At 38.6% G+C, this 21,082-nt stretch overlaps 2 long non-coding RNA genes across 7 annotated transcripts in view; both read right to left on the reverse strand.

The window, feature by feature from the left end:
* The window catches only part of LOC111932924 (uncharacterized), a 56,263-nt gene extending 36,026 nt beyond the window's left edge, over nt 1-20,237 (reverse strand). For 4 of the 6 annotated variants that reach the window (XR_002866425.2, XR_015285512.1, XR_002866423.2 and 1 more), the window contains exons 1-2: nt 19,929-20,237; nt 6,456-6,572 (exon numbers count right to left, since the gene is read on the reverse strand). This is a non-coding gene — a long non-coding RNA (uncharacterized LOC111932924). The remainder of the gene's footprint in view (nt 1-6,455; nt 6,573-19,928) is intronic. The other 2 variants (XR_015285513.1, XR_015285511.1) reach the window with 1 other exon arrangement.
* LOC111932940 (uncharacterized) lies at nt 16,268-18,181 on the reverse strand. The gene is made up of 3 exons (XR_002866433.1): nt 18,040-18,181; nt 16,482-16,676; nt 16,268-16,380 (listed from the first exon to the last, which is right to left on the reverse strand). It is a non-coding gene; the product is annotated as an uncharacterized LOC111932940 (long non-coding RNA).
* Nucleotides 20,238-21,082: the final 845 nt, after the last annotated feature.

A 21,082-nucleotide genomic window follows, 5' to 3' on the forward strand; every position in this document is an offset into this window, starting at 1 on the left:
TAAATACAGCAAATCAAAATGAAGAAGAGTTAAGAGTACAAATTTGGAGTCACCTACTGGTTATTCAGTTATGAGTTTTTAAATTCAAGAAAGTTTTGAATTACTATTCTGAATTAAAATGAATTTTAATGGCTTTTTGATTGGTGAGTGGGTGGGGTTTTGTGTTTATTTCTTGATATTCAATTCATTTAGTTAGAAGATGAACAGTTTTGTCAGTAGTTATTGTCTTGCCATCATATGTTTTACCAAGGAAAACTAAAGCATCCATACTTAAAATTCTGGCAGTATAGCCAGAGATAAAAAAAAAAAATAAAATATTCCCACTTATATTAAAAATTAGGTGTCTCTTATGGATTACTGATAGCATCTGCTGGTGATGATTAAACAGGCTCCTTTTTATCACATCACAAATTTGATGGTATGTGTCATACTGTGGTGGGTTGACTCCTGCTAAACATCAGGTGCCCACCAAAGCCCTTTGCTATCCCTTTCCATGTCAGCTGGCCAGGAGAGAGAGAATACAACCACAAGTTCCTGGGTCAGGATAAAGGCACAAAGAGAACACTGAGCAATTACCATCACAGGCAAAACAGACTCAACTTAGGAAAAAAAGCCTAATTTATTACCAATCAGATCAGATCTGAGTAATGAAGAATAAAACCTAACCTTAGAAAACACCTTACTCCTAACCTTCCCGTCTTTCCAGACTCAGCTTCACTCATGATTTTCTCTCTACCTTCTCCATCCTCAACAGTGCAGGGGAATGACTAATAGGCTCTGTGGTCAGTCCACCACATATTTTCTCTGTTGTTCCTTCCTCTTCAGGGGCAGGATTCTTCACACGTTCTCCCTGCCGCGGCATGAGCTCCCTCCCCTGGGAGACAGCCCTCCACAGACATGAACCTGAGTCCTTCCCACAGACTGCAGCTCTTCACAAACTGCTCCCACAAGGTGCAATCCTTCAGGAACAGACTGCCCCAAGGCAGGTTCCCCATGGCTTCACAATGCTGGCTGGCACTGGTTCTGTTTTTTGTCACAGAAGCCACCCCTGTTGTCCCTCCCCTATCAAAACCTTGGCAACTAACCCAAGACACAGAGGTGCTCTGGCATAAATAAAAGCAGCAAAAATGTATAAACAAAATGTCATAGTAATTTTACTGTGAAGATTTTCCAGTTAAGAAGATAGTCTTATTCAAATCAACATTCACCTTATGAAAATATCATTTCTAATTATATTAAGGGAAAATATTGATGTAAAGAGTCACTTATCTGAAAAACACAACCATCCAACCAAACAAAAGGTTTCTGTCTGAAACTTCTTGTCAGGAGAAAAATAATCTGTTTTATCATCAACTCCACTATCAACATTAATGCTGTGTTACAGCAGTAGCATTTTATAGTACTTGAAGCTCTGAGCCGGTGAGGCAGCAACTTCAAAGATTTTTAAATCCAGAACGAGTTGCAGGAAAGGATTAGAAGAAAGGTCATTGACTCCAGAGAAAGAATAGTGAGCAACATCTGTTTTCAGGAACATTGTGCATTAGGAATAAATGGAGAACAAATTGTTAGATTACATTTTCCAGTTCCATATGGTAAAGTCATCATTTCTGCATAAAATCTAAAGAAACTGAAGACATCAAATAGAGGAGTGTTTGGTGCCCCTCCCTCATGGTTGCAGTTTAAACTGAAATTAATCAGAGCTGAAAAATACCTGATCTTTTGTAAGAGAAGCAGGGAAAGACAGATTTTTCTAGCTCCTAACCCAGAAGAATGAAGCAATTTTGCAATACAGGATGTTGATATCCAATTCATATTAAATATTCCATTCTTCTGTTACCTGGGGCATTTTGTGGAAACAAGATATGACTGTATGGATAAAAGGCAAGAGAGGGATTGAAGAGGCAACAAAGTATTTCTGGGAAGGAGAGCCATAGATAAGGGTGATGAGAAGAGCTAGTGCCCTTTATGGATCTTGGACAAAAGATCTGAGTCTACATTCCAACATAATACTATAAACTAGATCAAGTTCAGTTGCTGTATATTTCTACTTTCTCAGTGTTGCATCTGGGAAAGCTGCAAGAGAGATTCTTGAAGTAGAAAGCTTGCAGAAATTCTAACAGGAATAAATCCAACTTTCCATTTAACTTTGTAACTACGTCAGTCTGTAACAAGGCCTTGCCTTTGCTAGTGAAAGGCAATAAACTGTATAAAGTTTGAAAGGCTTTGGGACAAATCTGTCAGGTCGAGTCTTACCGAGCTTTTCTTGACCCATCTGCAACTTTGTTTTACTGGATTTAACTCCAAAACCATTCTTAATATTTGACCAGGGGAGTTTGTTTTCGTTCTGTTTATCTTTGTATGTTGTCACCTCTAACACAGAGAAGTAACAAGTCATGTGGACATGGCAGAAGCTTTCCTATGATAGCAGAAGCTTTGAGAAGTGAAGCCATAGGATATGTGTGGCATGGGGTGGGGAAGGCATGGAATGGTAAGAGATGGAGTACAAACTTGATGCAGAAGACCCTCCCTATGTTTATAAACATCTCAACAATAGTCAGCTGAAAGAAATGCATACCTGAAGATGGGCAAAACTGATTTTTTCAGGTAACAAAATAAAAAAGAAGAAAACATCTAATACATAAAAGTTACCACATTTAGTAAAAGCAGATGCAACATGCAGCTACAGATCAGTGAAGAACGAAGGTGTAAGAGCATACTGTCAAATGTGTTAGAATTTCCCTAAGTGGATCCTAGACTGAGGCAAAAGAAGAAACTAGCAACACCTTATGCCTCTTGATGAGACATCAGAGGTTGACATCTCATTGTAACATCATCTCCAGCACTATGAAGATACCGACTTTACAACCCACTGGAGCAGTGGAAGGATGAGCATAACATCAAGAAGGGATAAAAACTCAACATATGTATTTCAATTTTAACTACATCATTAATATTATTGATTTTTTCTTAATGAAAACTATTCTTAATATGTATTTTATTTTTTTTCTTTAACAACTATATCTAGATTAATACAATTACTCAATTCAATTTTGAATATACTAATGACAGATTCTATCCTGCATATGCCATGGGTTCTTTTCTGCCTAATGCATTGAATATAAGAGTTTATGAGGAGCTATGTTACCTTTGATCCATAATTCCACCTAGCTCAGGTCCCCTTTCTCTATCTTTGGCCATACATAAGTGGTGGGTGTTCTTAAGGAGGCCCTGCTTAGTGTTAGAAGTAATTACAATATTTGTTTATTAGGATGGATCTTTACCTTACTGCAATCAGTTTAAGAGTTTTCTGGATTTTACTACTGATTTGTGATTGTAAAAGGTGAGACCACACTTCTTAGTCTTGGCTGTAGTTAGGTGATAATAGCAATAATGAGGCACTGTGGCCAAGACCCCTAAGACAAACCCACCAATCTTTGATGTGTTCTTCTGGTACATTTAATAGTTCTCTCATGCACTGCTCTGATGAACTCATCTCTTTGTTTCCACCTCACCCTCCACTATGCTAATATTTCTATTCTCTGTAGTTCCTCTTATTTTCCAGGCACCCTGTCATCTACCAACCCTGTACCATCTCAAACATTTCTAAACACTTAGTCAATTAAAAGCTCAGTCTCTATTTCTGTTGATGCTGAAAGTTGCCATTGCAATTTCTTTTTCTGGACAGGACCTTTACTTTACTGGCAGGTTCCTGACCTATGGGGTTTTCCCTGAGTGCTGCCTCACCTTTAGGCTCTGACTGCATAACAGAATTTTTTTGTTTAACACTCAGTCATCTCCCTTTCCTCAAATTTTTGGTGTTTTTTGGTTTTCCTTTGCCTTCCTCCTGATTCTACATCATTCATTTCTCCACCTGGATGTAGCGTTTCCAGAAAGGGTCAGGAATGTGTCTTAGATTATACTAGATTCTTCCTCTTCGGTTCCTTTCTCTCCATCTTCAGACATTCCTTTTTCAGATAATGTCTTTAGAATCACTGATGCACTCCAGGTGATCATAAAATCTTTTGTCAGGCTTCATTTCACAGATGCTATTTTATTCTGACAGCTTTGCCAATGCTTAGACAAACTCCCCCTGTAAACAAGACCTGTCTTGCCATGGAAAGATAAAAAAGCTCCCTAGATATAAAAATGTGTGCTGGGAAGATATCACTTCATATGTTTGACCCTGCAGATTCTCTCAAGCTGGTTAAAACAGGGGCAGGGTTATATTCAGGCAAAATAGTGAGCTTCCTTTCTAAAATGTGAATGCTGGTGCTTTTAAGAATCCCATAGATATACTTGAGAGATTAGCATCAACATCTTTTTAAAAACAATATTTCTTTTCCAGTGAAAGAATTCCTCTTCTTTTGCTCTCTGACACGACAGCAACAAGCTCAAACAAAAACACCGCCCAAACCAAACAACAACAAAAATTAATTGCAGAGTTAAACCCATGTTGTTTGCTGTCCTGGCTATCAGACTATGCTATCAAAAAAGAGTGCTCACCATAAAAGGATTGCACTACTCTGTGAAATCCCACTTTATTTCTGAAATATGCACATGGTTTCTTCATGATTTCTCTCCTCAGCAGGATCTTTTTCATCATTTTCTGGGGTAATTTCACAAAAATCTCAGAATTGTCAGTCCACCTATGAGATGACAGGGGGTCCTTTCCCTTTAAAAGCATACACTCATACCTGTGTCTGCACATGTGCACACATAAAGGTTTGCATGGTTTGGTTTCTATAGCAATAATCAAAAGAGGTATTGTTTGTGCTGAGAGCACTGTATTTTTCTGCTTAGGGAAAGTGAACCTTTCAGATGCTACAGTAATGGCTTGGATGGCTCAAAATGAAATGAGTGTCTTTGAAGCAGGGATGACAGTTCACTGTCCTCAAAATATCAGTATAAAAATAAAAGCATTGCTTAAATGCACTGCCTTTCAAATGACTGGTCAGCCTTTTTATTGGAATAAATAAACTCAAATTACTGTGGATTATGTATTAAAAACTGGAAGACAAGTTTTTCATGAGACGTCTTAAAATTAAAGAAAAATAAACCCTTCACCTCTGTGTAAAGCTTAGAGGCTTTATGAAGTGGCAAAAGAAGACCAGAGAAAGGAATGCCAACAGGTTATGAGAGCAAGTAGGATTATCTTCTGGGATGTGCTCTTTAAACTGTGATAATTAACTTCTCACTAGCAGGTGTGATATTTGACACCTCTTTTCACAGAAACCTGGCCCTGAGTCACCTGCAGGCGCATGGCACCAATAAATTTCAGCAGGCTCTACAGAACAGCATTGCAAATGCTTGAAAAAGGAGCTATATTATTCAGCTGATAAATTCAACACATTTGGAATGAAAATGGAGTTATTTGCAAATACCTTTTCTTGCTGCCCCTCCCTGCTCTGCAAACTGACATCCCATTATGAAGGATTTAAAAGTCTGTGCCAAAGAAAAAGTATTGACCTTCAAGTTAATGCTATTAAAAATGTAATTTGATTCAAATGAATGGAATTGAAAAGAATCTCTGCATAAAATGCAATACTGTCTTAATTAACAGTACATTAATGTGGTGAAGCAGAAGGTCAGAGGCATTAATGTATTTGCTGGAAAAGAATGACCACAAGTCACAAATCCTTAAAATACCATATGATTTTAAATCTCTTGTGTTATGCAAAAGTCAGACATTTTATATACTCATCTGCTTTAGCAAACAGAAGCAAAATCCATCCACTCCACCTAAGCACAAACCACGGTGTAGTCTAGCCTTTTTGACTTTTACTAATAGCAGTAATTTCTCCTTTCCATTACCCACCTTCATTAGATTTTGATGGCACAATCAGCTCTATACTGAGTGCAATATCAGGATTATCACTGGAAAAAGTTGGAAATAGAATATTCTGTCTATTGTCTTTAATTCTGCTATTGCCATAATAATTTCACTTGAAGTTAAAGCTGTATCTTAGTCAAAATATGTCTTCCTGAATGATTTGGTGACTTGACTATAAGAAGGAGCAAAGTATCTGTTAGACTCCTTTGACTGTCTGTTCCAGTGATTGATTGCTAAGGGTTTAAATTTAAAGCTAAATTTTGAATTTTAAATTTTCTGGCTTTGGATTCTAGCCATTCATGCTTATTATATTTCATGCTTATTATACTATCAGTGTAGTATTATAAGAGTATTTAGGCACTTAAACATATTATTTTACCTTTATGGTGAACCAAAGAAAATCCAGATCTTTTAGATGGCCACTCCAGGGATTTTTGCCTCTTCATGAAACAAGGATGTTTTTAAGATAATAAAAATTTAGGAAAATCATTCATGTTCCCATGGCCTGTGTTGCTGAGCTGCATTTGAAACTGACTGGCTTATTAAATTTATTCTATGTATTAGAACTATGTAATGCAATAGCCACAAGCACCCTTTCCATGCATTTTGATAATCTTTGTATTACCTCAAGACCAGAACCAGTTGAGACCTATAGATCTTGTCGTTCATCTGTGTGTCAGCTATTTCCTAGCTGGTGTCAGGCTTCCAGAATATAAATGAGCAAAGTTTACTGCCCAGATTTCTGTAGAGGAGACACAACAACAACAACAGAGGGTTTGATTCTATAAAATTTGTTTTCTTTCAATTTTCTAACTTTGAAAACAAGCAAATAATAACTTCTTATTATTAATTTCTGAATTGCTCAACTCTGAACAGCACAAAATCTGTCATGCTGCAGCTTGTGAAAAATCCCCTTGAAAGCAAGCATGCCAGAATGGTACACAATATTCTATTAAATTTGTATCTAAGTCAAGTCACTTCTTTTCACCTGCTTATTTTTTTTGCACTAGCCTGATTTTGTTATAGAAGCACACTGAGCAGTTGTGTTGAGTTATTTGTCCATGAAGACATTTAAAATCTATACAGACTCATTGGTGTAGAATACATTTCTTTCTCTTAGGACAGGTTGCATCGGCATTTTGCTGTATTAACAGTTTTCTCCCTCCGAGCTCCCAGATTACTAAGTGGAGGAGGAACTGCCACCTGTTGGGTCACAAGATGTATAAAACTGTTCTTGGAAATCACTCCTTCTTCTTGCAAGGATTCATCCTGACTCATCCTCTGCTTTAAATTCTGTGAGTCAACCAAGCTGATTAAGGGACTGGGGCATTTGTCCGATGAGGAAAGGCTGAGACCTCTTCAACCTCAAGAAGAGATGACTGAGGGGGACCTCAGCAATGTCTGTGAATATCTGAATGGGTTGGAGACAGGCTTTTCTTACTGGTACCCAGCAACAGAACAAGAGAAAATCTACAGAAACTGGTGCACAGGAATTTCCACCTGAACATCAGGAAGAACTTTAATCTGCAGATGACCATGAACTGGAATAGGCTTCCCAAAGAGGTTGTGGAGTCTCCTTCACTGCAGATATTCAAGAACTATCTGCATGAAATCCTGTGCAATGTGCTCTACAATGACCCTGCTTGAGCAAGGTGGCTGGACCAGATGATCCAGTGTGGTTTCTTCCAAACTTCTCCATTCTGTGGTTCTGTAAAACTGGGATTTCAGTTTGTGTGCCACCACACAAGACTGAACCAAGAAGGTAATCTAAAGAAATGTTTAATTACATGCTTTGCCCTTTCTAAAACAAAAGGGAAGCTAACAGCAGAAACAAGAATTCAAAGTACTGACAATTTTGTTTGTATTCTGCTCTGGCAGCAGCTGCAATTCTGTGCTTTTTCATCCTGAGAGCTTGTGACCAAGCTACAATTGAATTCTAGGTTGTTAGTAAAATGTCTATTCATAAATACACACCTTCAGTATTGTTAAATTGCCAATAGGTGGTTTAGATTTCTACTTGGAACTTTATGGGTATTATAGAAATAGTACACTCATAGAGGATAAAAGCACTATTGATGCATAGTAGAGCTGTAATGATTCTAGTGAAATAAAAAAGTGTCTGAGAGCCACGGCTCATAAAGGGACTAAAAAGCAGAATCACTAAAAGTTACAGAAAAAACAGAAGCACTGTGATACCTCTGGAGGTATGTTTCTGTAGAATTGAGAATGTGGAGCAGAATCTTCTTTAGACTCTATAAACCTACTATGCACAAACTTTTCACTCTTCACTGCTGCATAAAATAGGGGTATATTTTACTCTGCAAACAGTCTGTGATGACCAGAGTCCTCAGTTAATACCTCTTGTCAGTGTGCAAAATGACAGTCAAAGGTAAGTTTCTATGGGGCAGAGGGGAGGAGAGGGCAGGAGTCAGAATGTGTAACTAATTTATTATTCCAAGGATGCCATACAGTCTCATAATATTGAGCACTAAATCAAAATTTAATAGCATGTGATTATTTTAAAGGAAACTTTCCAGAGAATTAAAATGTCCCCTTGCTTTCTACTAAGTAAAGATACTGATTTAGTCAGACATTCCTTATTTAAATGTAATCTCCTTTCTCTTTCACCTTTGTGAGACATTGAAATGTTAATGGTTAAAGGCTCAAGCAATTGGCCATTTGCAAAAGCAGTGGGTGTTTGGCTGACAATGTGCAAGGTAACAGCCCAGGTGCAGTGGGTGTGAGCACCAGAGGATGACCACCACAAATCAACCTTTGTTTAGCAAGAAGTGGGGATTTGAGCCAGGTAAGGGAAGAGGCTGATAAGTAGAAAATTTCATAGTTGATATATTTAATAAATAGACAGTTGTTTGTTTGTTGTGGGTATTTTTGGCATTTAATTGTATGTGTAATTATTTGCAGAACAAATTAGCAATGTCCCAGTTATGCCTTAAGGCAGAATTTCAAAAGACACCAGTACCCAAACTGAGGCCAAATTTTCAAAACAGCTGTGTTCTCACATAGATGCAGATAAATTGTGGAAACATGCAACAAAAAGAGGGAAATGAAGAGTAAAAGGAAGCAAAGGAAAAGGAAAAAGGAAGAAAGCACATCAGATTCAAACAAAAGGTACAGAAATATTATTTGATGAAAGCAATCTAAAAATTATTTTGCATCAATATATTTAAAAATTTTTGTTTAAAGCAAAAGTTAAAGGGAAGTTGAACTTACTTTACTCTTTTCCCAACATTTAAAATATCAGCCTGCAAACACATTAAAATTAGCGTCAATTGAAACAGATATAAAAATCTAAGTGCAAATACATGTGCAGAGATGAAAAAGAATTTTAATGTAGGTCTTTAGCACTGAATCTTATCCATTTAGGTCTTAGATTTCATATGTGGTCAAAAAAGTCAGTATATTTGCTAGGGAAAACTTGCATATGAAGAGAGAGCATGGTATTTTTGCAACTTTTGAATGTAGTAACTAGATTTGGAGTCCTTGAAATATTCACACTTCAAGAATTTAGTTATCAATAGAGGAAGTTTTAAAAATGTTAGTAAATATATTGAAAGAAACTTCATCGCGGTGCATGAAAACATTTGGGATCAATTTGTAAAGTCCTAAAGCACTCTTTGTCTCAGTTAGGAAGGTGAGCTAAAAGAAAAATATTTATTTAAAGATTATACTAGTAAAAGAGAAAGTCATCTGACTGAAAATTAAATATTTATTTAATTATAACTTTGCTTATCAGACTAGTCCTTACAGTTTTGACTACTACATTGGAATTTGCTAATATGCTTTCTTACTAAACTGATTCTATCAGCATCAATGAGTTCAAACTTGTTTATAAAATATAAGCAATTATTTTTATGAATTTCAATCTTTGTATTCCATTCAAGTCCTTGATCTTGAAAAGATTAACCAGGCTACACATTACTCCTTCACAGATGCAAATGTAAGACATCTTGGAATATTATTTGGCTTAAAAATCTGTTGGTAGAGAGATGGTGCAGCTGTTGAAGATTGATAAACAAATTAACATTTCCCAAGTTAGTCCAGAAAATCTATTAGATCTAATGATTAAAGAAACTGTATACTAATAGCTGACATAGTGATGAAGGCTCTTCCAAAATACTAAGAAAATTCCTGCAAAATTTTCTATACAATTATTTTAATCTTGACTGAATTAAGGCATTTTATAAGAGAAATCTGTCTTAGTCATGTGGCATCACTTGCTTTATTCAGGCTAGTCATTGTGTCCAGCATTAGCACAAATTATATAATGCAGAATTCCAGAGAAGGGACTATCCTATCGCTGTCCCATACAGACACACTGATACCTGTTTGGGTTTGTACTACTGGACTACGGTGCAGGATGGTGACATTGTTGTAATATTGGCAGAGTGAGAGAAAAATATTTACTTCCCAGTCTCGTCAATAATGTAACAGAGGGATGAGACAACTGATATCCCAGTGTGTTTTAGCTGTCAGACACTCAAAATGATTGATGGTAAATAAGAACTAGGGTACCACGATATCACCAATTAGTCTGCAAAATCCAGTGCAGAACTTGGAAACTGACTGGTGAAAAGAAGGCTCAGGTTTCCTGTTAAGGTAGAACTTAAACTCATACTTTTGTCTGGTTTCCTTACATTGGGAATTTATACACTAAATGAGACTGAAAACAATTGATCTGGATGTACTTTCCACTATTATTCATTTCTTTTAGACATATTAGGTGGGAATCAATTTGTCTGACTTTAGATTTCTAAAAACACCATAGACATTTTATCAGGCAAGGCTCAGCTGAGAGAAAAAAACCCCAAATATGTTTGCGGAGCACCTCATCTGTTTTAAACTTTGAGATTATTGATACATAGAAAGTGCTTATTTTTCTCCAGTGGTTGCAAAAGGGAATGAGTTCAGATGTATACACCTTCATTTTAGACATATGCATTTGATAGGATGAATTCCACTCTTCCTGTTATTTATAAAGAAGGATAAAACAGTAGCAAAATCCTCCTCTTGTTTCACTGATGAGCATGCATGAGGCACTGTGCCATTAAGTAATTAGTCCTCTAGTAAAATCAAACCCTGACATTAGCTTTCTGTGTAAATGAAGCTTCAGTAAAGAGGATGGGTTACTGCAGTTGCACTAATGCACTGAAAAGTGACACTAAAAACATGCCACACTAGAGCAAGGACCTGGCTTTGGCTAAATTAGAGAAAATGTATTATCTGTGAAGACTTTTTTGGAAATGGTCTTCTCTGGCCATGTTTTTCTTCTACAGAGAGTTGTGCAAGAAATTTTTCATCCACATAGCCATCTGGTACAGGTGGGAAGAACATAATTTTTCTTTACTGGCATGGAATCCCAGGTCATTTTCAGTGTTATTCAGCCTCCTGAGTCTTTCTCTCTGCTCAAAATAACAAAACATTACAGTCTTCTGCTTTTTTTTTTTTCATTATTGATTTCATTACTGACAATATTAAACATAAGGATTATGTCAGATAAAATTTCTGTATATTCTGTGTTCTGGATGATGTTGTTCAAAAACCTATCCAGCCTGCTCTGGAATTGGCAGTCGAGGTCAGAAAATAAACACACTGAGTTTCTTATGTGCTGCTGTTCTGGCCATGGTTTCACATTTGGGAGAATTCAGTAGCTCTTGGTGCAAGCCAGAGAGTAGCCCAGAGTCATTTGCAAACTGTTCTCAAGGCTGTATCTCCAGAACAGAACTGACATCTGTTTTATTTCCAAAATCCAATTGTAATCATTACACGGGTTCAGAAATGACAGATGAACCAGTGAAATAGGAATCACCTAAGGTCATTTTCAGCCTGGAGAAGAGAAGGCTCTGGGAAGACCTTCCAGGACCTGAAGATGACCACCGGAAGACTGGAGAGGGACTTAAGTGATGTAATGGTCCTATAAGGGGTAATTTTCTTCTTTACACTGAGTTGGTTTATAACAGATATTAGGAAGAAATTAATATGATAATTGAGTGCTCTTTGCTGGGATAGGAACTGACTGGATGGCTGGGCCCAGACAGTGGTGGTGAACAGTGCTGCATCCAGCTGGTGGCCAGTCACTAGGGGTGTCCCCCAGGGGTCTGTGCTGGGGTAGTTCTGTTCAATATTTCTATTGATGACATGGATTTTTGGGGTTATATTGAGGCAAGGACAACTGAGAGAAGTTATAAAAGATGGTCTATTGTATAATTAGTCTCATGGAAGGGTGAAACATTTAAGGTGTTACATTCAACATCACATCAGAAGTCGTCCTAATTCTAGTTACAATGTCTTTTATAAATTTCTTAGCCAATCACCTACTTCCACAAAGCTCACTAATAACTTTTTACCAATCATTGACTGTTTCACATTACATAACTCTACCACAATGCATCTTTTCTTATCCAATCATTGCTATATCTTAAGCTTCCTACTAACTCTATAACAGATTCTATTGTTCAAGTTTTTTGCTATCTTGCTCAACATATTTTTTGCTTACATAAAGGATATTTCTACTTGCTTAAAATATATTTCTGCTTAAACCATAAATCCACATTCTTGCTTCATGTCTGTGTAATTTTATTGTTCCCAATCTTCAAGCCTTTTCCAAGGTCTTAGGTCAAACTTTGTATCCGTCTCTATCTTTGAGCCTGTACACACAAGACTCTGGGAGCTTTCTGTGCCTCTATTTCCCACAATGGATGAGGGTATTGAGTCTTTCATTAGTAAATTAGCAGGGGACACTAAGCTGGGAGCCTGTGTCAATCTGTTGGAAGGAAGGAAGGAGGGTTCGCCAGAGAGACTTGGAACATTTGGATGGATGGGCAGAGTCCAATGGGATGAAGTTTAGTAGGTCCAAGTGATGAATCCTGCATTTTAGCCACAGAGATCCCCAGCAACGTTATAGTCTGGGGATGGTGTGGCTGGACAGGGCCCAGGCAGAAAGGGACCTGGGGTACTGGTGACAGCAGCTGAACAAGAGACAGCAGTGTGCCCTGGGGGCCAAGAAGGCTCCTGGCCTGGATCAGGAATAGTGTGGCCAGCAGGAGCAGGGAGCTCATTGTCCCCCTGTACCAGGCACTGGTGAGGCCACACCTGGAGTGCTGTGTCCAGTTCTGGGCCCCTCAGTTTGGGAAGGACATTGGGACTCTTGAGTGTGTCCAGAGGAGGCAACGAGGCTGGTGAGGGGCCTGGAACACAAGTCTGGCTGTTGGTGTTGTATGGCTGTTCAGCCTGGAGAAAAGGAGACTCAGAGGTGACCTTATCACCCTCTACAACTCTCTGAAAGGTGGCTGTAGGCAGGTGAGGGCTGGTCTCTTTCTCCAGACAGCAACTGACAGAGTGAGAGGACACAGACTTAAGCTGCATCAAGGGAAATATAGGTTGGATATTAGGAAATAGATTTTTGTGTAAAAAATAATAAAGTACTGGAATGGTCTGCCTGGAGAGGTGGTGGAGTCACCATTCCTGGATGTGTTTAAAAAAAGACTGGATGCAGCACTTGGTGCCATAGTCTAGTGGTGTTAGGGCATGGGTTGGACTCAATGATCTTGAAGGTCTCTTCCAACCTAGTGATTCTGTTGAAATTCTGTTGAAATGATGGTGGTGATGTTCTAGTGAACACTGGAACAGAGAAGCTGTGCATGCTGCACCACTGAAAGTGTTCAAGGACAGGATAGGGCTCTTAGCAACCTGATCTAGTGGCAGGTATCCCTACCCATTAGGTGAGGGCTGGATCTCGAGGGTCCCTTCCAACCCAAACTATTCTGTCATTTTATGATTAGCCAAAGAAAGTAACTATGCTAAGTATTGAAATTTCCTCAACTTTCTGGAAGAGTATTCTGGGACAGTAGCAGCACGTGACTGTGCTATCCTTGCAGGGACTATGGTATGGTTTGTGTCAAAAATTAGGTAAAATGGGGGATGAGTTGTGGATACCTAGATCCTTGGCAATCCACAGTGTCCCAGAGAGCACTGAAAGTCTTTTTCAGTGATCACCTCCACTGGGACTACACAACAGCAGATTATGGTTGGTTGTACTGATCCTGTGACATGCAAAAGGAGTATCTCAGGGACATGCATAAAAAAAAATAAATTCTCAGCAAGTTGTTCTTGGCCTGTCTTATTCATATCAGAGGCATGGCAACTGAACATCAGAATTAGGCTTGCTGTTTTTAAAATTACTATAAATAAAAGCTAAATACTGTCAATTTCTGTTGTAAACAAGTAACTCTGGACTTTAAAGACAAAAGCCCAGCCATCTATTAAATGTCTATGTTCCTATCAATTTCAAGTCATGCTGTTAAGTCACAGTATTTGATTAAGTGTTCTGAGTTAATTAGAAGTGATGGGAAAGACATATCTTTTTTATTTTTTTCCTCCAACAGTGTCATTCTCTCAGCCAACCAAATTCTAAACCGTTGACCATGTTATTCAACCTCCTACAACCTGTCATTCAACTTGAAGAAATGCCATTTTTTCCCAACAATAACTCAAGATTCTTGGACATATGGTGTCTCCTTCTGTAATTGCATTTGATCTTGATAAAAGCCAAACCATTAAAGAATTTTTTTTTTTTAGGAAAAAAATAGCCCCAAAGAAATATAGTATTTGTTTGAATGATACACAAGTATCATCAGGTTATCAATGACTTAAATATTTGAGAAAATATGGTGTCAGGTGGAGCTGAAGATTTTCAGCTTACTCTTCTGATTTAAAAAAAGTGCTAGTGTTTTTTTCCCTTTTCCTAGAGTACGCTGAAATTCATTGGCTCTAAAGACGTTTGTTTTAGGACTCAATGGATTTTTTTTTCCTCATAAATTGGTCTAGAACAGAGTGTTGCTTTCACCTTGAAAACAAAGTGTCCAGTTGCTATGTTTTCCTGATGATGTGATCTGAATCACACAGATACATCAAATTTCATTTTCAACTACAAATATTCTTCATAATATCTCTGTAAAATGCCTTGTGTAGATGATTTCAAAACGAGTGTATCTTGTCTGGCTGAGATGGAGTTAATTTTCCCCACAGTAGCCCTCACAGTGCTGTGTTTGGTATTGGTAGCTAGAAAGATGTTGATGACACACCAGGGTTTTAGCTACTGCTGGGAAGTGCTGGCACAGCATCAGCAATGTCTCTCCAACATTCTGCCCCCACTCCCTGAACAGGCTGGGGGTGGGCAAAACCTGGGGAGGGGACACAGCTGGGACCACTGTCCTCAACTGAGCAAGGGGATTTTCCATAACATATGCTCTCTGCTCAAATAAAAAAGTTAAGGAAAGGGAGTTGTAAGTGGAGAACATTTGTTCTTTGCAACATTTGCCTGCTTGAGCAACTGCTGCACATATGAAAGTCCAGCTTCCTAGGAAGTACCCAGACATTGCTTGCTGATGGGAAAGTAGAGAATAAAATATTTTTTTTCCTCCTTTTTTTGTGCCCACAACCTTTCACTTTTGGTTTAGTAAACTGCCTTATCATGACCTATGCATTGTTTTCTGTCTTATTTCATCTCCCCTTTCCAGCTGAGAAGTGATGGTGCAGCTTGTTGGGCAGCCGGTGCTCAGCCAAGGTCAACCCACCTCAATGAGTCACAGGACTTTTAAAACAAAAACATATACTGCTGGCATGTCTTGGTGATACTATAAAGACAAATACTGTGTGTTCACCTGTTTTGACTTTGCATACTAGTTCTCACTTATGTCTTTAATTTTTTGGTGCAGGACTCATTTGAATCATTAGGTAGCACTAGTGTGACAGTGTTCATGGCTTCTGAAGGATTTGTTGGTCAGTTAAAAATTACACCCCCATATGGGATTCTTCTGGATGATCGATGTCACAACATTTCTGCTTGTAGTGTTAAAAAACCATCCGAAGACAATGTTCTGCCTGTCCTCAATTAATCTTTAAATCCTTCAGTGGGGTTGACCTAAATTACAAAGTCACTTGCTTGCTGTGTGGATGTGATATCCCATGGCTATAACAATACAATTGTTAATCTTAAAAGTGAAATTTATGTTCAGAAAACCAGCAATGGGTCCATGATTTTAGAACTCACTTCCATGATAGATCAGAATGACCTTAAACTTCACCATTACTGTTAAATGTTGTGCCCACTTTTTAACCTAACTTTATAATAAGAATGTCATAAAAATCATCCTATAAATCACTTCTCTGATGTAGGAAAAGCTTCATATATTTTTCTCTATATGTTTATTATTCAAAGTATGATTTTATGATATGAAATGAATTTTGGCCCAAGAAGTTTGCATTTTGGCCAGCAGAAATTTTTTTTATGTCATTAAACTGAATGCAGCAAAGTACTGATGGAAAATCGGGGTAGGTCTGTGAAGGAATGCTCTAGTGTCCCTCAATCCTTTGAGAAGGCTAAGGAGGAGACCTGGAGAGTCCACAGAGTGCTTTAATCATTCTACCTGGCATCTTTTATTGGAGTCAAGGTGTTTCATAAAAACAGAGCAGAGGCTGCTGTATGTCTTCCTGAAGCCAAAGGACAGATCCTAAAATAGCAAATTCTTCCCCTGAAATGAGGCCAGGAGTGTTATGAAAATGCATCATTTTTCACTGGCACAAAAATCTTGTTTCAGGGTGAGAGGTTACAGAAGATGTCTCAGTCTTGTACCTTAAAGATTCAGCCTTCGGGATATCGATGGGAAGCCTCAGGTGGGAGGCTGAGCGAGGCCAGCAGGCAAAGGCAGCTGGGTGTGAGCCTGCAGTGGCTGCTGCCATGCCAGGACAGAAGCTGAGGAAGCTTGCCAAAGAAGGAGGTGCAGCTCCTCAAAGAAGACCTTCCCCAGCTTGGCATCTGTGGCCTTCCCTTTTCAGAAGAGAAAAATGAGTACTGTTTTATGATGGTTTGGAGTTTTTGGGACTCATTCTTTTAGATCCATCTGGGGAATTCTTCGGCAAGTGTCAGGGAGCCAGCTGATGCTCTGTTAGTCAGATGGAGAATAGCTCCTGAGAAGGACAGTGGATGTTACTTGGCTGCTTCTCAAAACCTCTGGGAAAAGCAGATTCAGCCAGCAGAAAAAGAAAGGACTGAGGATTTAAGGGAGCAGTTTCTCTATTGTCATGTAATGCTGAATTGCCAGAATAAAACTTGATTTTCATCATATTTTACAATGCACTGATTGTATAGAATCTATCAGTGCGACAGTAAGTTATGCCTTCACCGTGATTATAGCACATCTTGTATAAGTGACTAAATGAGAGGCTAAAATTGCTGTGGCATAGGGATTTATATTACAATAGACATTTTTGCATAATGCTATGGTGATGCTTCAGCTTTCCCTGACATCCACATCTTTAGAACCTCCTGTCAAAGGATTCTGAATAAATACTTCCACTAGAGGAGGATCGCACTGACAAAAAGGGAGTAAAAGAGACGCAAAAATAGACAAGCCTTTTGCTCCTACAAGCTAAAATAGGTAAAAATACGTAAAAGAAATCTGGGAGAACCATCTTAGTGCCATTAAATTTTAGAATTTTTGTATACAAGAGAAAAAAAAGAGAAAGAAGAAAGATTAGAAGTCTGAATTTTCAATGTTGGAGTGCAAGTTACTCTTTGTTTTCAAACCAGCAAAGCACCTGAATACTTAAAATTCGTGCATTTAAAGTCAATCCTTCTCCAAACAGTTACCAATAGAAAATACAGTTTTCTTTTCTTCTCTGGAAGAATAGTCTGACACATGAAAATTTGTAAATATTTACCAGACTTCTTGAAATATATCTAAAATACCCACTATTGAGTAATAGAGCAGTAGTTAACATTTAGATGCAATTAAGAAGATGAGAGCTTTGTCATGATAATTAATCCAGCACTTTGCAATACGGGAAGGGGGAGGAGGAAGGGGGAAGGGGGAAGGGGGAAGGGGGAAGGGGGAAGGGGGAAGGAGGAAGGGGGAAGGGGGAAGGGGGAAGGGGGAAGGGGGAAGGGGAAGGGGAAGGGGAAGGGGAAGGGGAAGGGGAAGGGGAAGGGAAGGGAAGGGAAGGGAAATCTTGTCCTGGAATAAGTCCTGTGGTGACTTGTCTTTGCGGAGCTTGTAATCAACTGGCAGGTGTATTGTGGTTTGCAATAGGCACCCCATTTCTATTCTATGGCAATTTTAACATAATTTAGTATAAATTGACTAGAAAGTAAGAAACAGAGAAGTTTTTAGACTGGTGATTGGGGGACTCACCTGAGAGGAAGTATTCCTGGATTTCGGACACTACTGAATGCAGGTTTACCAAAAATGGGTGCATTAAATTGGGGCAAATAATCAGCATAGTGTCTGCTCTCCTCTGGAAAAAGGGAATAGGAGCTGATGGTGTACTAGAGGATGTTAGCCACGTATGTAAGCAACAGAAAGTAGACATTGCTTTCATCTTTTGGGGATTAACAGAGACATTCCTCAGATCTCTTTCTTTGACTTTGTACTGAAATGAGGAGTGTGTACAGTGAATCCAAGCTCCATCCATATAGGGAGCAGCGGTCACTTGAGCATAGCTGATCAACTACTTCAAAGCATTACAGCATGTCTTTCCTCCTGAAAGTTGGCTATTGACAATAGTAATAGCTGGCAGGATCTGAATGTTCAGAATCACTGGCACCTCACCAAGAAACAGAAAGACTGCTAGAGTGGATTTGGATGTACTGTAAATGAAGCAGGATATATCATGCTTTAAAGTCAAGGACAACTGTTCTTTCTGCAGAGGGGCTAGATGAGGCAAGAAGGACTTATACAATCACATGAAATTATAAACATTCAGAGCTAATAAGAAAAGAAGCCCAGAAGCAATGAAATTTGAGATTAGCCAGGCAGCAATTATCCCAGTAATAATATGGTATATGTTTCTTCTTTACTGCTCTTGTGTGGATTACAAATGGTTTCTGAAGCAGAGCTGGATAAGCCTGGGAATATTGTACTTATACTCAGTTTAGGAGCCAGCAGGAAAATCTACAGGGACTTCAAATCTCACTGAGGTCCTTGCTCAGCCTTATAGACAGGAAACAATAGCAACAAAACATTAAAAGATTAAGAAGGAAGAAATAAAAGCCGAGGAAAAAAACTTGCTGGATTTTCCCTGTTGAGCTTGAATATTAAGTGGACCAGATCCTTCACTTCTGTGTCCATACTCTAATGACCTAACAGCCTGCTTCTTCTGCATTGTCTTTTACTGTATTTATATAATTACTTAAAGAAAATAAACCTCCAAAAACTGACTTCATCTCCTTCAACAGTATATTCACCAGAATGGTCTCTTACTGTCTTCCCTTAAGCTTTTCCTTTGCTTTATCATCTAAGTGCTATAATGTTCACTGCAATCTAGGTACCATGTCAATTTATTTTTGTCCTGTCTGTCCTTACCGATGTAGGGATGATTCCTATCTCATTTAGTTTTCCTATTGCCAAAAACCAATTTATCTTCCCTCCAGGCTAGAATAAAAGAAATAATTTCATTGATCAACCTTGGAAAATCTTAAACATGTCACGTGAAAAGGAGATTTGTTCAGGTCACAATATTTGACTTCTCTGTCAGTGTCCCAAGTAAGCCAAGACCCTTGTGCTTACCAAGTCTGTCACTGTCCTGCTATGGAGACCTTTCACTGAACAGTCCTGCTGGATTGGAGGATGGTTCAACTGATTTAATTAGGGAAACACAGCGTGAGAGACATCAGCGGGTCTTCCCACTTTATGACCCCTCAGTGGGCTTTATTTGAGTTACCCGCTGCCGGCTACAGGCAGCACCTGTGAAAGACTTGTGCTAACACTCTACAGAATAACACTCTTCATTAATATAAAATTGTCAAAGGTTAAGGTTTGAGAACTGTTGGTGATGGTATCTGACTGCAAAAGCACATTCAAACAATACACAGACAAGTTCTATTCCCCAAACATATTTAGCATGTGCAGGGCGATTCTTACTCAACAGGTGTCTGTCCCTATGGGGAAGAAAATAGGTTTAGCCTGTTGACTGATCCCAGTAGTTACAATGGAGTCTTCCCTAACTTTCTCCCATTTTCAACTTACTTTTATATTAATTCTTTATCTTTAGCTGGAGCTTGAGTGACTCTAGTTATACATACCTTTGTTGCTGGTTGATGTAAAATTCTCTCAGTTTGCTCTTTAAGATACAGTCAATAAAATATGAAGCACTTGCTTTTTGAGGGGTAGTCATACCTTGGAGGTGGTTAACAGTAATGAAGTTAAGTTTATCTGAGGAGAGTTATTTTTTCATATTTGTTGGTTCAGCAGCAAGACATCTTCTCCTATCTCTCCTGGTTGACAGATGCCATGGAGTTTATCAGCTGCAAAGTGCCATCCAGTTCCACTCCCTGAGCCTGGCCATGGTGCTTCTACTCTGCTCCAACCTCAATTCCATCCTCCTTAGCAGTGGCTTGTAGTTGCACATTGAGTGTCTGGGGAATCATCATAGAATAGGTTCCAAGCATGACAACCACATTCCATCTGAGGAGTAGCATATGTATTTTACCCTATAATTTCAATGTTGTTATAACTTCTGTTAGGACGTGAATATAACTTCTCAGTTTCCTCTAATTTTACCCTCAGCCATTTTTCCATAACATGTAAAAAGGCAAAAATATTTGGTTTGGAAAATTCTAATCCCAGCATCGACCAATCCAAAAGTTTTAATCTAAATGTCATCATATTACACTCAAAATGCACCTTTTATTTTTCTAATTAAAACTGTAAATCTAAGAAATATTTCATTTTCTTTTCTGCCTGTAAGCTTTGGAGTTTAAAGGCTGTGGAATTTTGAAGAGGTGTGCATTTGGCTGCAAATATTTTGACAATTTTCTGGTATCGTGCCTGGGAGAAATCACAGCATCTAAATCTGTAATCAATGAAAAGTGCTGAAAGCACAAAAAAAAAGTGCAAAAGTCAACAGATGCCGAATACAGATGGAAAGGAATTGGCACACTGCCTAACACCTCGTACCTATTATTGAGTAGCTATTTTGTCTTTATTTCCTTGTTTTCCTCTTAACAAGATTGTTCTTCCAGCTTTGTAAATCACGTATAACCACAGGTTGCGTGGCATTAAGCACCCTCACGAGGCTTTAGTGCTGAGCCACTTGCCCGGGGCTCAGGGAGGGAGCAGTGCCCACCTGAGGGCTGTGCCAGGAGTCCCCTGTGCTGCCACAGGACATCCCACAAGGGTTGAGGTGCTGCCACAGCCCGTGCTGGTTTGTCTGATGCTGCATTTCACTGCTTAGCAT

This window comes from Cyanistes caeruleus, chromosome 4, assembly GCF_971803275.1.
Source record: "Cyanistes caeruleus chromosome 4, bCyaCae1.hap1.1, whole genome shotgun sequence".
NCBI lineage: Eukaryota > Metazoa > Chordata > Aves > Passeriformes > Paridae > Cyanistes > Cyanistes caeruleus.